A 22,426-nucleotide genomic window follows, 5' to 3' on the forward strand; every position below is an offset into this window, starting at 1 on the left:
TTTTTTTCCCTCAGATGTCTCTGGTAGGGCTTAGTTGTCTTTAACTTCAATTGAAACAATTTTGTCAGATTGTATTGTGACAGCTTTCATATCAGCGTGCATTTAAAAACAAAACATCATAATTGGTGATTTCTCTGTAGCCATTTTAGTATTGAAGATGGAAGAAAAAAAGCAACATTTTCGGCATATTATGCTTTCTTATTTCAAGAAAGGGAAAAACGTAACTGAAACGCAAAAAAAGGTTTGTTCAGTATATGGAGAGGGTGCTGTGACTGATCAAACATATCAAAAGTGGTTTGTGAAGTTTCGTGCTAGAGATTTCTCCCTGGACGATGCTCCACGGTCAGGTAGACCAGTTGAAGTTGATAGCAATCAAATCGAGACATTAATTGAGAACAATCAATGTTATATCATGCGGGAGATGGCCGACATACTCAAAATATCCAAATCAAGTGCTGAAAACCATTTGCACCAGCTTGGTTATGTGAATCGCTTTGATGTTTGGGTTCCACACAAGTTAAGGAAAAAAACCTTCTTGACCCAATTTCCACAGGTGATTCTCTACTTAAATGTAATGAAAATGTTCCGTTTTTAAAACAAATTGTGACGGGCGATGAAACGTAGATATTGTACAATAAAGTGGAACGGAAGACATCGTGGGGCAAGCGAAATGAACCACCACCAACCACACCAAAGGCCAGTCTTCATCCAAAGAAGGTGGTGATGTGTATACGGTGAGATTGGAAGGGAGTTGTCTATTATGAGCTCCTTCCAGAAAACCAAACGATTAATTCCAACAACTACTGCTCCCAATTAGACCAGGTGAAAGCAGCACTTGATGAAAAGTGTCGGGAATTAGTCAACAGAAAATGCATAATCTTCTATCAAGATAATGCAAGACCGCATGTTTCTTTGATGACCAGGCAAAAACTGTTACAGCTTGGCTGGGAAGTTTTGATTCAACCGCTTTATTCACCAGACATTGCACCTTCAGATTTCCATTTATTTTGGTCTCTATAAAATTCTCTTAATGGAAAAAATTTCAATTCCCTGGAAGACTGTAAAAGGCACCTGGAACAGTTCTCTGCTCAAAAAGATAAAATGTTTTGGGAAGATGGAATTATGACGTTGCTTGAAAAATGGCAGAAGGTAGTGGAACAAAACAGTGAATAAAAAGTAAACAACTTTATTGTTCAATAAAGTTCGTGGTGAAAATGAAAAAATGTGTCTTCTATTTTTACTTAAAAACCAAATGAACTTTTCGGCCAACCCAATAATCGATCATCCCTAACATTCTTGGTAATTTCCAAGAAACAAAGTTGAAATTTAGGGTAGCTACACAGCCCTTCGAATCATCAAAAGAAAAATAAATGTTATATTACAGAGCCCCCAGATTTTGGTATCGATACCTGCTCATCAACAAACATGTCTGTTTACTATATGCCTAGCACTTGGCTCAATGTTCAACATCAATGTATTGAACACCTAATAGAATTAATAGACATGCTCCTCAATACATAATTGTCCTCAATAAACTAACAGGAAATTAAGACATGAAAATGAGTAATTAAAATACATTGTGATCGGAACTTCCCTGGTGGCTCAGTGGATAACACTCTGCGCTCCCAATGCAGGGCGCCCGGGTGCGATCTCTGGTTAGGGAACTAGATCCCACACGCATGCTGCAACTAAGAGTTCACATGCCACAACTAAGGAGCCCGCGTGCCAAAACTAAGGAGTCCAAGTGCTGCAACTAAGACCCCGTACAACCAAATAAGTAAATAAATATTTTTTTTAAAAAACCGAAAAACAAAAACAAAAAAAAAAAACAAAAAAAAAACCAAAAAACATTGTGATCAATACTGTATTTGTTATACCAACCCTAAAAGGAGGAAAGAACAATTCCTAGGAGAATTCAGGAGACTTCCATAAGTGGGTGATACTTCAGCAGGGTCTAGAAGACTATGTAGTAGTACGGTTACTTAAGTTTTTGTTTATTTAATGAATTAAGTTTCAAAGAGAAAGATAAACTAAATCATATAGGTATAGTCTTTGGCAATTACAGTGAAGGTTGCAAACTGGTAGCACACTGTGTTATAAAAATATTGAATATGAACTCCTTTAGATACGCCATGGAAACTCCAGTATGACATACGACCCAAGAGATCTACTTCTCTCATTCATATAAGCTGCCCAGCTTCCAAAGACATATTTGAGTTTGCATCCCCCGACAAACTTAATGCCAAAGATAAGGGAGATGGAGAGAAGAGAGTAGAAGAAAAAGACATCTTAAAAACCTTCTGAGTTTTCAAGCCATTACATGGGCTTACAGTTTCTTATTTAAAGGTATTTTCCAGTTTTGGAATCAGAAAACTTACAAAACTAGGAAATGAACAGAAAAAAGAAGGAAATAATAATAAGACAACTTTAGATGCTGAGTGAGGTTAGGCTCACTGAAGAACTAAGAGAACTCACCTGCTGCCACCAAACTCAAAGTGCAAGTAATATGAATCCATGCCTCAGCAAAATTACATATTACTATACATCCTGGACCACCAAGATCCTTCTAAAACCATTAATCTGCATGTGTCAATGTATGGATTATTATATAAGTGTCTGGATTATCACATAATATGATTAAGTGACTTGATAGAAATAGCACAAGGATCTATACCTAGATCAGAATTGAGACAGTCAGTAAGGTAATGCTCATTGGAGGAACTGATCCCTACCTAAGAAATTATAATGCAAGGTAAAAAAGAGGGAGATGGGCAGTCCAAAAGACAGAGGGTCTGAAAGAGCACAGCACAGTCAAGGATACGGGGAAAAGGTAAGGCTAAAAGGTTAAGAGGGGTTGGTCACAAAAACTTGCTCTGATAAGGAGTCTGGATTTTACCCAGAGGATTTTAAACTGGGGAGTGCTATGATTAGATAGGGAAGTCAAAAAGATCACTCTTGGCAGCAGTGTGATACATGACCTGGAATAAGGAAATAATAATGGGTAGACAACTAGGGAATCTGCAGCAGTCATCTAAATGAGAAGAAACCAGAACTAAGGGACAGAAGAGGTGGGGGAAAGCAGGCAAATTTGAAAAATATTAAAGGTAAAACAGATGGGAATGCAACACCAACCAGAAGAACAATGTCATCCAAATTTCTGGTTTGGGTTACAGGGTTTTGTCATTCATCAAGACAGAGAATACAAAAGTGACACATTTAAAGGGAAGATGAGGTCAGTTCTGAGCCTGTTACAGGTGCCTAGGAAACAGTCCAGTGAAGATTACCAGTAGGTTGCTGGCTATCATCCAGCGCGAGGACGAATTTTCTCCTACTTAGCAAGGAGCTGGCAGCCGAAACCCTGGGCATAGGCATATGCTTCCAGGAACAATGCGTAGGATGAAACACAAGAGGGCTAAGGATGTACTCTTTGGTAAGTCAAAGAGTGGTCACCGAAGAGAGGCCTAAGGGAACTGAGGAGTGGCCAGAAAGGTAGAGAAAAACCAAGAAAGTCTGTCACAGAACACCGGGGAAGATGGTTCAGGAAGCAAATGTTGTACGGTTTATTCCATTTACTCAATTCTTCTCCCTCTCTCTTCCCTCTCCCATCCTTGCCACATTTTCCCCCATTGAAACCCCAGGAAGATAAAAGTTACTCTGTGATCAATTATGCAGCTACACTGTATCCTGACCAACTACTACAGAGGAAAGACAAAATCAAGGTCATTATAATATTTCCTAACATTTACTGAAAGTTTACTACATGCTAAGAACTCTGCTAAGCACTTGGGGTGAACGATCTAATCCTTAAAACAAACATGCAGTAAAAGAGTACTACTGTTGAACCCATTTATTAGGTGAGGACACAGTCTCAGAAGGGTTAAGTATTAATACTTTGTCCATGTTCACAAAGCATGGCAGGTATGGGATATGAACTCTAGTCACTTCCAACTCCCCAAATTAAAATAACTATAAAGCCTGACAAGGAAAATATGAAAGAAATACAAAATCCAATCTGGGGACTTTCCTGGCAGTCCAGCGGTTAAGACTCCATGCTTCCAATGCAGGCAGTGTGGGTTGAATCCCTGGTCGGGGAACTACGATTTCCACATGCCATGCAACATGGCCAGGGGAAGGAGGGGGGAGGAACTAATCTGATTCAAGGACTGGCAGTGCCTGACAGACTGACAGTATAAATGTATTTTAAATATCTAAGAAAATTTAATTCACTAACAAAGGGGTATGAAGGAATTTAATCAGTTAAGCTTGAATTAACATTATTTAAAGAGCAAGTGAAAGTTATTGCTCTTATTTCTATGCATAAATTACAATGCTTACAAGTACAATAACAAGACTAAAGAAAAACTAGGTTTTTAAATTTGCCACTTAAATAAATTGAACATTAATTTGAAACCCAAGTAATTTTTAGTCCTTTTCATGAACAAAAGCCCCACTCAGACATTACAAAACACACATAACTGAACTGCTCTGTTAACCACTACTTGCTCTACAACAGCATTCTTCAAAGTAGAACTTCTGAAAGCTAAGTGCAAGTGAATAAGCAGGAAATGTTAGTTGAAATGTCAAACTTAAGTAACTCTCACAGTATACGGGCATGACGCTTTCTGGAAGGTTTCGCAAGTACTGTTCATAGTGCCTAGGGATGCCTCTGAGAAGGGGAACTTGGAAGATGAGGGAGAGAGAATTACCTTTTACGTATATTTTTAGTACTAGCATTTGAATATTTTAACATGTACATGTATCATTCAAATGCATACATGATTTTAAATGAAGCAAATTTAAAAATATACACACTGGGGCTTCCCTGGTGGTGCAGTGGTTGAGAGACCGCCTGCCGATGCAGGGGACATGGGTTCATGCCCTGGTCCAGGAAGATCTCACATGCCGCGAAGCGGCTAGGCCCGTGAGCCATGGCCGCTGCGCCTGCACGTCCGGAGCCTGTGCTCCACAACGGGAGAGGCCACAACAGGGAGAGGCCCGCGTACCACAAAAAAAAAATTAAAAAAATAAAAAATAAAATAAAAATACACACATTGATTAAAAAACATAAAGGCATTATTTTTTCCATTTTCTAAAAAGATGCTTTCTCAAATTTACGTTCTCCTTCCCACCACAGTCAGCCACTATTGAGAATCACTGCCTCAGAGGTTCACAACTGCTACCAACAGCACTATTGCTAACTGGGTATGAACTATAGGAAGAAAAAGGATCTTCTATCACTTCCACCAACTAGTAGCAAGATCCTGGGCCAGGCTAACTCCCCAGAATGGAGAAACAGAGAAATACCAGTTGGAAGTCACTGTATATTCAGCCCCTGTTAACAAAGCAAACAGGTCCAGGTGGGAAGCAAGGTGCGCTGGAGAGCAGTGGTCTCACAGACAGCAGCAGAAGCACTGATCCAGGAACTGGCCTCATTCCTTGAAAGGTGGGTAAAGCATTCAAATCAGTCGAGGCATGGAAAGGGGCACCAGAACAGAAGCATTCCTGTGAAAGCTCTCCCCCACATTTCCCCACCTTTCCTTTTAGAGGAACACTGGAAGTCCTGGAACTATTCCATATACTGATGTACTGCTGATACACCAAATGGAAGACATTCTCTTTATTAATGGGGTATTACTAATGCATTTATAATATTGCATTAAGCCACCTGTCAACCAGTGTTTGAAAACTAATTGATGGTTATTTGTCAATCAATATTTGAGAACTCTTGAACAATTTATAGCAGCCGGGTTTTAACTTCTCCCCACACACAAAAGCTCAGTTCACTTTCAAAAAGCCAAAAATGTGGAACCCTACTAATGCTTCTACTGCTTAAATCATGCTTATCCACATATCTCCATTCCCCTATGCCTAACCAGTCCAGAACACCATCAACCCTGGCCAAATATGCTCTAACAATCATGAAACTAGTCTCTATGCTCTGTCCAGTTCATTCTCCACAGTAACGACAATCAAATTTTTTGACTGCACACCAATCAATCAATCAACACGCACATCCCCAACATGTGTTCACCAACAAATATGACAAAGATACTAATATATATAAATACTACAAAAAACAGTCATTCATTTCCAAATGTAATAATGATTGTAATAATGGTTTTTATATGGGAAAATATAAAAACCATTACTGCTATCACTAAGATGCTAATACCAACCTTGTTTTAAAAATATTTAGTGTGATCCATATGATCAAATATTTATTATGCTTGAAAAATCTCATTTTAATACTTTGTGACAAAGCAATCTGAAAGCCTGGTTTCAAACCAATACTTGGTTTTAATGGTTATCATAGTCCAAAAGAAATATGGGTCCAAAAGGAAGAAGCACTACGGTTGTGCTTACTAAAGAGTGGTATTTCTTTTTCCAACCCCATCCAATTATACAAACATTTCCCTTCAAATTTGGCTAGCAAATGTCTATCTTCCCTTGAAAAGGAAACGACTCTTGAAATTACTCTTGAAAACTAGTCAGAAGATTTTACTTTTTAAATTTCTAACAAATGGATGTGAAACCCACTAAAACTAAGAGCAAGAGTAACTCTATAATAAACCCTTATATACCTATTATTCAGCTTCAATGATTATCAGTAATAGTAAATAACCTACAACCCTCAGACACAATGAATTATCTTAGAGCAAATTCCAGACATCCTATCATTTCATCCATAAATACTTCAGTACATATCTCCAAGGGAAAAGAGTTTTTTCTTTTAATATAACTATACTATTACCATATCTTTAAAAACTTAAAACAGTAGTTTAAAAATCATTTAATATATTAAGTGGTATTCAAATTACTCCCAATTGCCTCATAAATACCTTTTTACAGTTAATTTGTATGACACAAGATCTAATCAAGGTCTACACATTACATTTAGTTAATATGTCTCAAGTCTTTTCTCACCTGTAATAGTTTCTCCACTTTTTTTCTTGCCATTTATTTGAAGTAACTGGGTTCATTTGTCCTACTGGATTTCTCACATTCTGAATTTTCTAATTACAGTCTATAAGCTGATTGTTAGATCTAGATGCTTAATTAGAGTCAGGTTTGATTTGATTTTGGTAGGGAAAGACTATTTCATGAATGGTGTTATATTTTTCCTATTGTACCACATGAGAGGAACATAAAGTTTGGTTGTACCCATTTTAGAGATGTTATGACTGATTAGAAGATTGTCATTCTGATTCTTCTATTATAAAGTTCCCTACTGGTTTTAATTGCAACTGATGATCAATGTCTAGGTCTTTTATTTCATTAGATCATCTGGAAATTTTTTTAGAAATACATTTGGAGATGTTTATCAGGTAAGAAATTTATGTTTCCAAGTTTTTCATGTGTAAAAACATGAGAGTTTTTATAGATGCAACAAAATCACAATGAGCCCATGAGTCACTGGGGAAATGCAAATCAAAACTACAATGAACTATCATTTCATACCACTAAGATAGCTACAGTCAAAAAGACAGAATAACAGGGGACTTCCCTGGTGGCACAGGGGTTAAGAATCCGCCTGCCAATGCAGGGGACACAGGTTCAAGCCCTGGTCCGGGAAGATCCCACATGCCGCGGAGCAACTAAGCCCGTGAGCCACAACTACTGAGTCTGCGCTCTAGAGCCCGTGAGCCACAAGTACTGAGCCCACATGCCGCAACTACTGAAGCCCGCGTGCCTAGAGCCCGTGCTCCACAACAAGAGAAGCCACCGCAGTGAGAAGCCCGCACACCGCAAGGAAGAGTAGCCCCCGGTCTCCGCAACTAGAGAAAGCCCACACACAGCAAAGAAGACCCAATGCAGCCAAAAATAAATACATAAAATAAATTAAAAAAAAAAAAGACAGCATAAATATTGGTGAGGATGTGAAGAAACTGGAACCCTTGTGCATTGCTGCTGGGAATGTAAAATGGCACAGGTGCTTTACAAAACAGTTTGGCAATTCCTCTAAAGTTAAACAGACCCATTTGACCCAGCAATTCCACTCTATATGCAAGAGAAATGAAAACGTATGCCCGCACACGTACTTGTGCATGAATGCTCACAGCAGCATTAATCGTAATAGCCAAAAAGTGGAAACAATTCAAAAATTCACTAACTGATGAATAGCTAAACAATATATCTATACAGTGGATTATTTATTCAGCTATAAAAAGGAATGAATGAATTCATGCTACAACATGAATGAACTCCCCAAAACATTATGCTAATTAAAAGAAGTCAGTCAACAAAGGCCACATTTTATATGATTCCATTTATATAAAATGTCCAGAACAGGCAAATAGAAAGAGTGGGGGCTGCCAGAGGCTGGAGGGAGGGTGGAATGGGGAGTGAAGGTAATGGGTGCAGGGTTTCTCCTTGGTGTGATGAAAATGTTCTGAAATTAGATAATGGTGATGGTTGCACAACTCCACAAATACACTAAAAATCACTGATTGTACACTTTAAAAGGCTGAATTTTATAGTATGTAAATTATATCATGATAAAGCTTCTTTTTTAAATTACAAGGAAAATGTTATCCCATAGCATACTTGTAAGAAAAAAGACGTTACTTCCTCATTCACTGTTAAAATAACATCTTTACTTGAAGAGACAGATTAAGGATATTAACTTCTCAAATAATATTAGCTAGATAGCCATTTATCACAGAAAAAGTAGGCTTTTTTTTTTTTGGTAGAAGTAAAATGCATAACATCAACAACTCCACCACAAGATAACCAACAAGATAACCTGCCTCAATAGTTCATGAAGAGGCAATGAACGCATTTCATTTTTCATTCAAGTGTATGTTCTGTTTACATTTAGACAATTATTCCATACAGCATTGTTATGAAGGCAGTCATTTACTATTAAGAATGTTTTCTCCAGTATAACTTTCTCCAGTAGCTCACAAAAGAAGTGATTTTTCTTGGATTTCTTTTAATAAAGAGAATCTAGCAAATACTAAGGCATGCTAGAAGCTTCTATACTTTTAAAACTATGTAACAAACCTCCAACACTGAAAAATTTATTCTAATGTTGCTTGTTCAAATCTTCAGCAACATTTACTACATCTTACAAGAGTATCTGCAAACAAAATTTAGTCTTAGTTGCTTGATATATTATTTTCCATACACTATATTCAGCCTTTTTGCGGGTGCAGGCAGTGCGGACAGGAGAACCTGCCAATGGTATGTGCCTTTTGCTCATTTATAAGAACAGAAAACCTTGAACTAGATACTTTAATCATTAGGCTGTAAAATTATGTACAGCATCTGATTGAATAGCCTATGTCGTTTTATCTTTTCTTTTTGGCTGCACCCCATGGCTTGGGGGGATCTTAGTTCCCCCACTAGGGATTGAACCTGGGCCACGGCAGTGAAAGCGCTGAGTCCTAACCACTGGACTGCCAGGGAACTCCCCAGGCTATGGCTTTAAACATCATTGGGGGAAAAAAAACATGCAGAACTTCTCTTTATGCTCCAGATGCTTAGTTTTCAAATGTCTTGTTATTAGTGATAGCCTCATATTTTACTATTTAATATCTCAGGTTCTACATAATCTTAAAACAAGATTCCTATAATGACAGAGGATGTAAGTCTATGTTTCAAATAGAGTTCTTGATACCTTCCAATGTAATACGAGCTGACTTATTTAATCTGACTTAATAGCTCACTGAGCAGGGACTTCCCTGGTGGTCCAGTGGTTAAGACTCTGAGCTCCCAATGCAGGGAGCCCAGGTCTGATCCCTGGTCACAGAACTAGATCCCACATGCATGCTGCAAATAAGACTAGGCGCAGCCAAATAAATAAATAAATACTAAAAAAAAAAAAAAAAAACTGCTCACCAGGACTTCATAATAGGAGCTAGACAAGGGTCAGCTCTGCCATTTTGTTTGTTTCCTTGTGCTTGCGTTATTAATATTTTCTTCAATCACTGGTTTCTTTGCAGGGATCCTTTTAAGCCACTTGTTCATTTTGTGAAGGTTAGTTTAATGAAAGCTGAATAATATAAACTGTTATCAATATGTTGCAATACACTGAAAGCAAATGTATGTACACAGGGATTTCCCTGGTGGTCCAGTGGCTAAGACTCTGTGCTCCCAATGCAGGGGCCTGGGTTCGACCCCTGGTAGATCCCACATTCTGCAACTAAGAGTTCACATGCCGCAACTAAAGATCCCACATGCCGCAACAAAGATCTCTTGTGCCACCACTAAGACCCAGGTCAGACAAATAAACAAATAAATTAAAAAATTTTTTTAAATATATATATAAAATGTATATATACAGCTCTGCTTGCTTACTGAAGGACTCCCCTCTTACTTCTGGACACCCAAACACTGTTTGACGTACAGACCCAAGAAGATGCCAGTGACAATCCCTAAATGTAATGTTTTATCATTTTTTAGATAAAAACAATAAAAAGTTCAGCATCTCAGCATCTTATCCACCTCACTTGGAAAACTACTGCTCTGGATTGCAGCCACAGTGAACTTTTCACAACTGCAAATCAGATCAGTTCACTCCTCTTTTAAATCCTTCAATGGCTTAGCCCTGCCTTCACGATAAAGTCCAAAATCCTTACGTGGTGTATAGGGCCCTCAACTCTGGCCCCTGCTTCTCTCTAGTCCAGTGGTTCTGAACTCTGGCTGCATATTAGAATCACCTAGGGAATTAAAACATACATATACATATATATATATATATATACGTAAGGTACCAAACCCCTTCCTAGCTCAGGGTCTCTGTGTTCTTTAAACTGCAAGCATTGTTGAACTTCTCTGGTGCTCCCAAGACATCTTATTCTTCCCCTTTGATCACATCTATAATTACCATCAGGTGATTAATATCTGCCTTCTGCATTAGCCCATAAGGACAGACATCACATCCAAGTTATTGGAGTATCCAGTATCCAGTTATCTGGAGTATCCCTAACTACCAGCACAATGTCTGGTATTTTCTACCGAACAGCACCCAGTTTTCTATTTCATACCAGTATGATCTTATCCTAAATTTTCAAAATATTTCTGGCCTATCAACCATGTCTTTCTTCATAAAAAAGTTGACTTTAGCTACATAACACTTGGATATGATATATAACACAGCACCATACTTCATTCAAAATCTAAATGAGCTACTAAAACTCATTTAGTAGCTCATTTAGATTTTTTTCTAAAGTTTTTCTAAAGAAATGTAAATTAAACCTAACTCAAAGTAATATTACATTTCTTTTAAATTAACAAAATCGAATATTAGGTTTTTTAAAATTTATTTTACTTTCGGCTGCGTTGGGTCTTCGTTGCTGCGTGTGGGCTTTCTCTAGTTGCAGCAAGCAGAGGCTACTCTTCATTACGGTGCACAGGCTTCTCACTGCGGTGGCTTCTCTTGTTGTGGAGCATGGGCTCTAGGCGCGCAGGCTTCAGTAGTTGTGGCACACGACTCTCAGTAGTTATGGTGCACGGGCTTAGTTGCTCCACAGCATGTGGGATCTTCCCGGACCAGGGCTCAAACCCGTGTCCCCTGCACTGGCAGGCAGACTCTTAACAACTGCACCATCAGGGAAGCCCAAATACTAAGTTTTGTTTGTAACAGCATTGGCTGTATTGTCAGGAAATAGAGCCACAAAAATTGCTAATGATATTGTAAACCAGTTCAACCTTTCTAGAGAGCAATTTGGCACTGAAACCATATGCTGATGCAGTGAACCCATTTTAGGGGTAAAAGTGCAAGAAAATAATCCAAAGGAAGTATTTGAACAAGGGTGCTCAGAAGTACCATTTATAATAGTAAAAAGGAGAGAGAAAAGGAAAATAAAAAACGATCGCACAAACTACAGCTATCAATGCATAGAATACTATTCTGTGATTTAAAATAACAAAATGAGTAAATATAAAATATTTGATGTTATTCAAGAAAACAAAAATCATATGCTGTATTTACTTTAATTGCCATGTACATATAAAAGGTTTTAACTATAAAAAAAACTATGCCTATACACTGACACAAATGGATGTGAATTTAAAGTAAATACAATTTCACATTTAATGGATTCTCTTTTCCACAGAGAATATATTAAAACAAATTTTAACACTGGGTTATTTGAGGGTTTGTTGCTCAATTGTATTGTTAGTGTTATATTATTGCTATTTTTGTTGTACTCAGACTCACTAAAAAAATTTCTTCAAATTTGTCATTTGGGAACATATTAGTTATTACATTAGAAGTAAAAAGACAAGATTGTATATTTGGCCAGATTCCTGCTTATAACTTAAGCTTCACCTGCACCTCATTTTTCCCACATGAAGGTGGAGAAAAACAATGCAACAATGTTTACAAACTGACTCTGAGAACCTCCAATGAAAGATGCTGGGCAAATACAAATATCAGAGCTGCTTAAAAAAATCACCACCACCCAGTGTTTTGCACAAGTCACTTTATCCTTCTGAGACTCAATGTCTCCTTCTGCAGATAGAAAGAAGTAGGCTAGAATCACATGAGGGGAGGAGGTTAGGTGAGGGAAACGCATCTGAAAAAGCAGTCTATCTGAAAAAGCAGCCCAGGCTACCCTGATACATACTCTGATGAAGATCTGTTTGAGGTCCATTCACATTTTTGCAAAGAGGATAAGTTAGTACAACCCCCTCCAAGGGGTGGTAATTTGGCTACATGTCTACAAATTTAAAATGCACACGTATCCTTTGACCCAGCAATTCCACTTCTAAAAATATACAATTCAGGGGCTTCCCAGGTGGCGCAGTGGTTGAGAATCTGCCTGCTAATGCAGGGGACACGGGTTCGAGCCCTGGTCTGGGAGGATCCCACATGCTGCGGAGCAACTAGGCCCGTGAGCCACAACTACTGAGCCTGTGCGTCTAGAGCCTGTGCTCCGCAACAAGAGAGGCTGCGATAGTGAGAGGCCCGCGCACCGCGATGAAGAGTGGCCCCCGCTTGCCAAAACTAGAGAAAGCCCTCGCACAGAAACAAAGACCCAACACAGCCAAAAATAAATAAATAAAAAATATACAATTCAGGTAATTTTACACATGAGCTCTTAACAAAGTATGTAAAAGGATATTCATTATAATGTTGTAATAGAAAAACCTGGAAACAACTTAAATGTTGTTTGATCCAAAAACTAGTTACAAATAACAGTGCAGCCAAACAATGAAATAAGTAAAAGAATATCAATAAAATAAAAAGAATAAACAGCTCTATATGTATTAATATGTAATGATTTCCTAAGTTAAGTAATGATTTTCCTACGTTAAGTAAAAAAGAGCAAGATATGGGAATTCCCTGGCATTCCAGTGGCAAGGACTCTGTGCTTTCACTGCAGAGGGCCCAGGTTTGATCCCTGGTCAGGGAACTAAGATCCTACAAGCCAAGCCGAGCAGCAGTGAAAAAAAAGAAGAGCAAGATGTGACTGGTATGTACCATGGGGTAGGAGTACGGATAGGCAGATACATGTTTATACAGGAATAGTGTCTATGTAAAGCCACAGAAACTGGAAACTTCAACCATCTCTGGGGAGGTCAGGGTAGAAGGGAGGCATTTCTCTATACATATGCTTTCGTACTGCTGGAATTTTTTCTCATAAGTATGACCTGTTCCCAAAACTCAGCAATATTCTCTTTAGGCCTCACTCTGGGTCTAAGAGGCTATGATTCTGCCTCTGTGAAGCCTCACCATTGCCTCCTAAATTGGAAGGGTATTAACATCTGGCCCCACACTGCCCCTGAATGACCTTTCAAAAGCCTGGTGTGCCCAAGTCCCTGACCTCCTTTATCTTTTATTTTTTTAATTTATTTTATTTTGTTTATTTTTATTTTTGGCTGCCTTGGATCTTTGTTGCTGTGTGCGGGATTTCTCTAGTTGCGGCGAGTGGGGGTTACTCTTCGTTGTGGTATGGCGGGCTTCTCATTGCAGTGGCTTCTCTTGCTGTGGAGCACGGGCTCTAGGTGCGCCAACTTCAGTAGTTGCGGCGCACAGGCTCAGTAGTTGTGGCTCGTAGGCTGTAGAGCACAGGCTCAGCAGTTTTGGTGCACGGGCTTAGGTGCTCCACGGCATGTGGGATCTTCCCGGACCAGGGCTCGAGCCCGTATCCCCTGCACTGGCAGGCGGATTCTTAACCACTGCACCACCAGGGAAGTCCCCCTGACCTCCTTTAAAATCCCCCTTTAAAGTCTCCACTGCCCAAACTCTAACACAGCACTTACAGCCCTTCAAGCCAACCTAATCTCATCTCCCACCCTTCTTCCCTCTACCCAATCCAACTACGTTTAACCTCTCCCTGCTCCCCAAGGACAATGGGTTCCTTCCACCTCCAAGCCTGCCTGTGCTACTCCTTCTTTCCTGTATCCTGTCCACCATACATAAACTCCTATCTATCCTTCATGACCCAAAGGCTCCCTTCCAGTCAAGTTTTCTCAGACCACCCAGGGAGGGAATGCTGTCTATACAGCCAGGCAGATACTCTGGAACTAGACTGCCAAGATTCAAATCCTGACTATTCCCTCATCTGCACACTGTATGGGCTCAGTTTCCACCCTTGTCTAGTAAGAATTAGCCACCACATGATGGTAGAAAGAATTATATAAGATAATTCGTGGAAAGCATTTATTACCTAGCCTGACACAAGGCAAATAAAATGTATTATTACACTCTCATAGTACCTGTGATATAAGTATTGATATAAGTATTTGTATCCACTTGTCCTGCATTAAGCTGTGAGCCCCTCAAAGGTAAAGATGTGACTTCCTCACTTTTATTCTGTATGCCAAGCACTTCGCCTGGCAAACAGAATACATGTGAATGTAGTTCAGTCAGAGGACTGGCTTTTCTGGTTTCTGAATTTCACCTAGGTGGTAAATTAGTGTCTAAAAGGTACCCAGTGAACAGTCTCCTAGATTGTACCCTGCCTTACAGTACGCACATAGCCAGGCCACTTCAGGCAGGCAGAGGTGAAAAAGAGATGGTGGGGCTTTTAGCCTTTCAGAGACAGTCAAGCAGATTGAAGGACAGTGGGATATGAGACCGGCCAGTTTCTGCCTGTTGATTACTTATGGGGGCTGGATGGGATGGACATGAAGAGATGGGGAATCAAGATACTAAAAGTCATAGGTGTGCACGCCAAGCAGGAAACACTCAGGAAAGATTCTCTCAGGGGACTTCCCTGGTGGTGCAGTGGTTAAGAATCCGTCTGCCAATACAGGAGACACAGTTTCGATCCCTGGTCCGGGAACATCCCACATGCCACAGAGCAACTAAGCCCGTGTGCCACAACTACTGACCTTGCGCTCTAGAGCCCGCGAGCCACAACTGCTGAGCCCGTATGCCACAACTACTGAAGCCCATGCACTCTAGGGCCCATGCTCCACAACAAGAAGGCACGGCAATGAGAAGCCCGTGCACCACAACAAAGAGTAGCCCCACCTGCTGCAACTAGAGAAAGCCCACGCACAGCAACGAAGACCCAACGCAGCCAAAAAAAAAAAGATTCCATTGAATTAAAAAAAAAAAAAAAAGATTTTCTCAGGAAGTGGGTACCTGGAAGTAAACGTAAGTGGAAGAGATGGGACAGGACCTGTAAGACAATCGGGAGGAAGAAACCTCTCAATATGGAAGATGAACAGTTGAACAAGGCACAGCTCCTGCCCTCATCAAGCTTCTCAAATGAGAAGGGCTTTAAAGGAAGAGGTGGAGGTTGGCAGGTAAAGGTGGGGAGGAAAGAGGATCACACAAGCAAAAAAAGAGGCAGTCAAGCAATTCTGATTGGCCAGAGAGGGGGATGAAAGGAAGAATTGAAGGATTCAGCTAAAAGTAAAAGAGTAAGTTGAAGCAAGACTGTCAAGTGCCCTGTAGGACCTGTTAAGGCATTTTGGGCTTCATTCACCCTATGGGAAAAGGAAAGCGAGGGAGTTTTAAGTAAACAAGTGACAGCATCAGATCTGTGTTTTGTAAAGGAGTGGCCAGGCAGGAAGATGTTCGCCCATCTTCCACCACCAGTCCTCTCCTTGCCCACCATCTTCTGGTTCTAGAGCTGCCTTAACGGCAAGCAGGTGGCAAGAGAAGAGATCTTTCAGGAGATGTGACTGGTTCTAGAGCAGGGATCCCTACCCTGGGCAAAGGCTTCTGAAGGCATTCACCCTCCTAGAGAGGTTTTAAACATTCCTATTTTCCTGTCTTACAAACATCATTCACTGACCTCAAAAAAAAAAACAAACAAACCCTCAACATTAGGCTCAGCTCTGCCATTATTATTTTTATCTTCAGGAAATACAATTAGGAACTAATTTTTCAAAAAACGGTATTCTTTGTTTTATTCACCAAAAGTAAAAAAAAAAAAAAAAGGAGGAGACCTGCATTCCCAATTGGCTCATTTTAAATTCTCGGCAGCTATGAGCCCTTGCTTCCCTTCCTAAGCGGCCTCAACTGTAGGGAGTGGACGGTAAAGAGAGAGGCCCGGGGAAGAAAAGTTGGTCACTGCAAGAGCAAATTTTCTCGTGCCAGGAGTTTTCCTCTTTCTTCCCATTAAATGGACCTGAGCAAATTCTGTTCTCGCTGTCCAAATTTCTTCTTTCAGAATGAACTATGGCAGCGCCCCCGCCCGACCCCAGGAGGACACACGCAAAGTTCCTGGGCAGTAAAGAGGGGTCGGCGCCCGGGCCGGCGCGTTTCCGGGGACACCCCCCACCCCACCCCACCCACACACACACGGACAGCGTTTCCGGGGACACCCCCCACCACACACAGACACGCACACAGACACACACACACACACACACACACACACACACACACACGGACAGCGCAAGGATGTGGGATTCCTGGAAAGCCGGATGGATCCGGCCCGGAAAAGAGGGATTTGGGATCGGGCCGGGGACCCCTCCCACCCGCTCCCGGAGCCGCCCCCCCACCTCCGGAGCCCGCCTGGGCGGCGGCAGCCGCGAACACTCACCGAGTCCGGCGTTGGGCGGGACCGCTGGGGACGAGGACGGCGGCTCCGCCTCTGTGCCGCGGCGGCGTCTCGGCCCGCCACACGCCCTCAGGGCCGCCGCCCGGCCCACGGCTCGGAGCCCCGCGGCGGCGGCGGCGGCCTCGCCTCCATGGCGAGGGGAAGCGGCTGAGGGGCAGCGGCTGAGGGGGCTACCGGGCGGGCGGCGGTGATGGCGGCGGCAGCCTCGGGTCCGAGCTGGAACGCGCGCGCGCGTTTCTGTCACCGCCGCACTCGCCGCAGCCTCGCTCCCGACCCGGCCTCGGCTGTAAAGAGCCTCCTCATTGGTGGTTCAGAGACGGGCGCTGGTTGGCCCAGACAGAACGGGCGTCTCCTGGCTCTCCTGGGTCCCGCCCTTGCGCGCCTCCGAGCGCTCTCTCGCCTAACAGCCTGGGGCGCAAGGCCGGGTCTCGCTGTCACCGTCTCACTGATGGCCCGGGAGATGTGCGCCCCAAGGCAGCGCACATGGACCCTGGGAGCATCGGCCGACCGTGCACCAACACCGTCCGCCTCTCTACTGTCCCACCTGCCTGGATGTGGGCCTTCTTCCCAGTTTACAGATGCGGAAACTGAGGCCAAACACAAGTTACACCAATGTCTAGCGATCAGGGAGCCTGGAACTCAAAAATCGTCTTTCCACTCCTGTCTCCAAACGGGTTCCCTCGAACTCCCCCCCTCCCTTTTTCTAATTGGTGCAAGGTATTTAAAGGACGGAGGCTCTCAATGGGGAGGGAGAGGAACCTGCAAAACCGCTAGAAGAGGCCTAGCACCGTGGCTGTGGTCTTCCATCAAGTGAACCTAGCCATCCCCACTCGAGCCCCAGGGAAATCTCCCCAGCTTTCCAGATGCGCATATCCGGGCCTGGCTTGCACCGAGCCGGGTAGAAACACGACACACTGTGCTCTGCGGTGGGGGTGTTTGCGATAGGCCTGGCGGGGAAGGGGAGGTTCAAAGCGCCGAAAGGGCCGGGATATGCGTCTCCCCCTGAGGCCAGGGACCGGGGACCGGGTGGGAGGTGCGTAACTCCTCCCCAGCTCACCCCGCCGCACGTGGCCACCTCAAAGCCATCGGTTGGTATGCCCGGCAACAGCGGGTTCCCAGGCTGCAGGACTTCAGGAATCGCTGAAGGCCGATTACACAGTCGTGGTGGGTGCCGGGTGACACTCCTCAGGTTGTAGTCCCCACGCAGGGTCCCTCGGCGCACCGGAACCCGCACAGGGGGAGTGGCGGGGAGTCTGTAGGCTGGAGAAAGATTGCCCAGCAGTGTGCAAGCGGAGCTTGCTGGGAGACTCTTCATTCCTGACCCGCAGCCTGAGCTGCCTGGTGTTGGCGGTGGCGAGCCTCCCTCTCCCGTCCGTGGCCCGGAAGACAGTTCCACGTTCAACGCGCCCCATGGGAAGGGTCTGTGGCTGGTTGCAATCCATTTGCATGGCGGGGACATTTAGGCGAAGGAGCAGAAGCCCACATCAGTGACCACCTCCACTCCCCACTACCGCCTGCAGTTGGGGCGTCAATTTGGAACTCTATGCACCCCGCTGCCCCGATTTGTGGAATAAGAGTGTGCTGACCAGAGCCACGGACTGGGAATACAGGGTGCGGCGGGCGTCCTTCGGGGCATCCCCTCCCCAGCAGGGAAGTTCCTCCCTGAGTAGGAATTGTGTCTCCCACTCCCTCTCAGCAGGGCTGGCCCAAAAGTGTTGTGAAATGACTTAATCCTAGACGCCTCTGCCCGACAGACACTCCAGCCCAAAGACCCAGAGGCCACACACCCAGTCTCCTGTTAGAGCCCCAAGGGCAGGGAATGAGGACAGGTCCTTCTATATACCAACCACTTAATTACCCAGAAAGTAGAAAAACTCCCTCTATCCACACACTGAACTGCAAAGGTGAAAAAGCCTGAACTCAAGGGTTTGGAAACCCTGAAAAATAATGACTGTGAGTGCTGGAGATACCTGGGTAGCTAGGATAGCAGTAGGCTAGAACTAATCCCCACCAGGCTTGCCCTACCTACATCTGACCTACACTACTATTTCTTAGTATGTTTCTTTTGGTTTATTTTTTTATTTATAGTTTTACTTATACTACCATAAAAGGGTTTCCCATGCTACTTATATTTCCTAACCTACATTAATATAAATATATATTAAAATAAAAAGCATTCATCCTTGAGGTCATCTGAAGGATCCCCACCAGATCTGACTACACTTGGGAAAATGCTGTGGTTGGGTGTGGTAGTCAGAGAGCCCTGGGGTTCAAGCCTCACCACTGGCTGCTTGACCCGAGTCTCCCTCTGCCACTCTTCCTGGAACCTCCCAAGGCTGTACCGAGAATTACAGGCATGTGCAGTTTGGTAAGTAACCCATCCTCAGGAAATGCAGCTCCTTCTCTCCATGAGACAGCTGCATTGGGGTCAGAGCATTTGTGGTGTGTGTGCAGAGGTGACAGGACCTCACACCAAGGAGAGACAGGGCCTTGCATATTCCATCCTGGAGACCCTGAGAAGGAAATTTCAGTTTGGCGACCACACAGACCCTATTTGCAGTGGGAGAGGACAGAGTCCCATCCTCAGCTGCCCACCTGCGGAGACCTGTCCAAACTCCCCATCCTACCTGATGCCCAGGGTGTCCACAGCTCCACCCATCACCACAAGGCAAAGGGCTATCTTCCAAGAGGAGAGGAGAGGAGAGGAGAGGAAAGGAACTGAAAGAGGGTGGGGAGGCAGTCTTCTGCTCCAGACCCTGCTTTAGTCCCAGCCCAAAGGAGCACACACCTAGCGGCAGGCACTTGTCAGCCACCCCACAGGTGCCCCAGAAGTCACAGATTTCATGAGAGAAGGATTAGACTAGAAGGAGAACTGGAGGGTGTGAGTAAAGGACTCCTGTTTCTTTAGGCAAGTCACTTCCCCTTTCAGGGCCTCCTTTCCCCATCTAGTAAATGGACCAATGAGTCATTTGTTCAACAAATACTTATTAAGTGCTGCCGACCATGAGCTGGACACAGCAGGGAATAAGACAGAAAAGGTCTCTGCTCTCAGGAACTTACAGTCTAGATGGGGAGACAGACAATAAACAAGTGAACAAAAAAATTTCCTAAATGCTGTAATGAAAATAAAGCAAGGCAGTATGATACAAAGTTGAAGTAAATGAGAGCCAAGTGACTTCCCAGGCCATTCACTGTTCTATTCCCAAGCGTCATTTTTTTTTTTTTTTTTTTTTTCCGGACGCGCAGCCTCAGCGGCCATGGCTCACGGGCCCAGCCGCTCCGCGGCATGTGGGATCTTCCCAGACCGGGGCACGAACCCGTGTCCCCTGCATCGGCAGGCGGACTCTCAACCACTGCGCCACCAGGGAAGCCCCCCAAGCGTCATTTGCCGGAGTTTTGTGCCTAGAAGAAACTGCAGCCCCCTCACCCTGAGAAGATGGCTTATAGGAGCCTTTGCCGCAACTCTCACTCCAGGGATATGCATGGATATCCTAAACCAGAAGAAATGTTTCCAAATTCTCTGCCCCCAGGCCCAAAATCCTGGTCCAAGGCTCAATCCTAGTTCCTTCCATTGGCCATGATGACCCGACCTGTGACTGTAGGCCCAGGCCTGCTGTGCAACTCGCTCAGGGTAGAGAAGGCATTTTACACTAATTACAGTTGAGCAACCAAGGATTTGAAAAATAAATCTTAGTTGTTTTTTTTTTAATTTTTTTGTGCAGCAAACTAGTTTTTTTTAATATATCACTATTTAGGGACTTCCCTGGCAGTCTAATGGTTAAGACTCCAGGCTTCCAATGCAGGGGTTGTGGGTTCGATCCCTGGTCAGGGAAGTAAGATCCCACATGCCACATGGCATGGTCAAAAATAAAATAAAATAAAATAAAATCACTGTAAGTGTATAAGTGAGTTTGTCAAAACTCAGCAAATGTACAATTAAAAGTTGAGCATTATATATATTTTGCCTGAAAAGAAAAAATTGCACACTAATGAACTCTAGTTAATGAAATGCATTCTTAAGTATTTAGAGGGGGGTACTATACCAATGACTGCAACTTACTTTGAAATGCATCAAAAATAAGATGGATTAATAAAATGAATAGAGGGATAGAGAGATGTATGCAAACTAAGCATAGTAAAATGTTAATGGTAGAATCCAGGTGGTGGGTATACAGGTGTTCACTGTAAATTCTTTCAACTTAGCTGTATGTTTTTAAGTTTTCAGGATAAAATGTTGGGGGGGGGGGAGATCAAAGTTCATCTTTACTAGAAAGTACACAAAACTGCTTTTAATTTTCAAACAAGTCTCCCCATGGACAATTCCAGTGCTTCTCCACATGCATACACACTTTTTATAAAGTTGTAATCACTGTTTGTATGTCATCGTTCTCACATATTTCTAAAACTTCACGTGTACAGTGCTTTTTTAAAATTAATTAATGGGCTTCCCTGGTGGTGCAGTGGTTGAGAGTCCGCCTGCCAATGCAGGGGATACGGGTTCGTGCCCCAGTCCGGGAGGATCCCACATGCCGCGGAGCGGGGGGGGGCCATGGGCCATGGCCGCTGAGCCTGTGCGTCCGGAGCCTGTGCTCCGCGACGGGAGAGGCCACAGCAGTGAGAGGCCTGCGTACCACAAAAATAAATAAAAATAAATAAATAAATAAAATAAAATAAATTAATTAATTTTGGCTGTGCTGGGTCTTCGTTGCAACACAAGGGCTTCTCTAGTTGCAGCATGTGGGTGCTAGAGCGTGCCAGGCTCAGTAGTTGTGGCCCGCAGGATTAGTCAAAGCATGTGGGATCTTAGTTCCCCAACCAGGGATTGAACCTGGGCCCCCTGCACTGGGAGTGCCGAGTCTTAACCACGGGACCACGAGGGAAGTCCCCACATGTACAGTGCTTAGAGTTTGTATATCATATGAATAAATATGCTGTATGTTTGAGGACACAGGCTTTTATTGTGTACGTTCTAAATGCACTGCCCAGGGCCCCCCTTCCAGAGAAAGAGGACTGGGTTGGATGGTTCCAACCCTTTTTCTAGTTAGAAAAGCTGGAGAAAACATTTGTTAAAAGCACTGAAGGGAATTCCCTGGCGGTCCCGTGGTTAGAACTCCACGCTTCCACTGCCGGGGGCACAGGTTCGATCCCTGGTCAGAGAACTAGGATCCCACATGCTACACAGCGTGGCCAAGAAAAAGAAAGGCAATGAAGAGCTACCAGGGCAGTGGAGAACTGTGGGGGCAAGACTGAGGAGGAAAAAAATCCCAGAGTGACCCCAGTATTGGGAATCTCCTTTCCTTTCCCTGAAGGTGTCTGCTGATTCTAAGAGGGAAGGTTGATAGATTGTGCCAGACGGTGATTCCAAAAACTGGCCAAATTTCCAGTTTTACACACTCTTCCAGAGCCTTGCTACTCCTCTATCAAAAGATGGCATCTATTTCCCCTTGGAATTGGAT

General features: G+C 43.3%; 1 protein-coding gene across 2 annotated transcripts in view; it reads right to left on the reverse strand.

Moving 5' to 3' along the window:
• Positions 1 to 17,248, reverse strand: part of PTPRA (protein tyrosine phosphatase receptor type A) — a 182,655-nt gene extending 165,407 nt beyond the window's left edge. For both annotated transcript variants that reach the window (XM_065892204.1, XM_065892202.1), the window contains exon 1: positions 16,953 to 17,248. The gene's annotated coding sequence lies outside the window, so the exon portion shown is untranslated. The remainder of the gene's footprint in view (positions 1 to 16,952) is intronic.
• Positions 17,249 to 22,426: the final 5,178 nt, after the last annotated feature.

This window comes from Phocoena phocoena, chromosome 15 (genome assembly GCF_963924675.1).
Source record: "Phocoena phocoena chromosome 15, mPhoPho1.1, whole genome shotgun sequence".
NCBI classification, from domain to species: domain Eukaryota; kingdom Metazoa; phylum Chordata; class Mammalia; order Artiodactyla; family Phocoenidae; genus Phocoena; species Phocoena phocoena.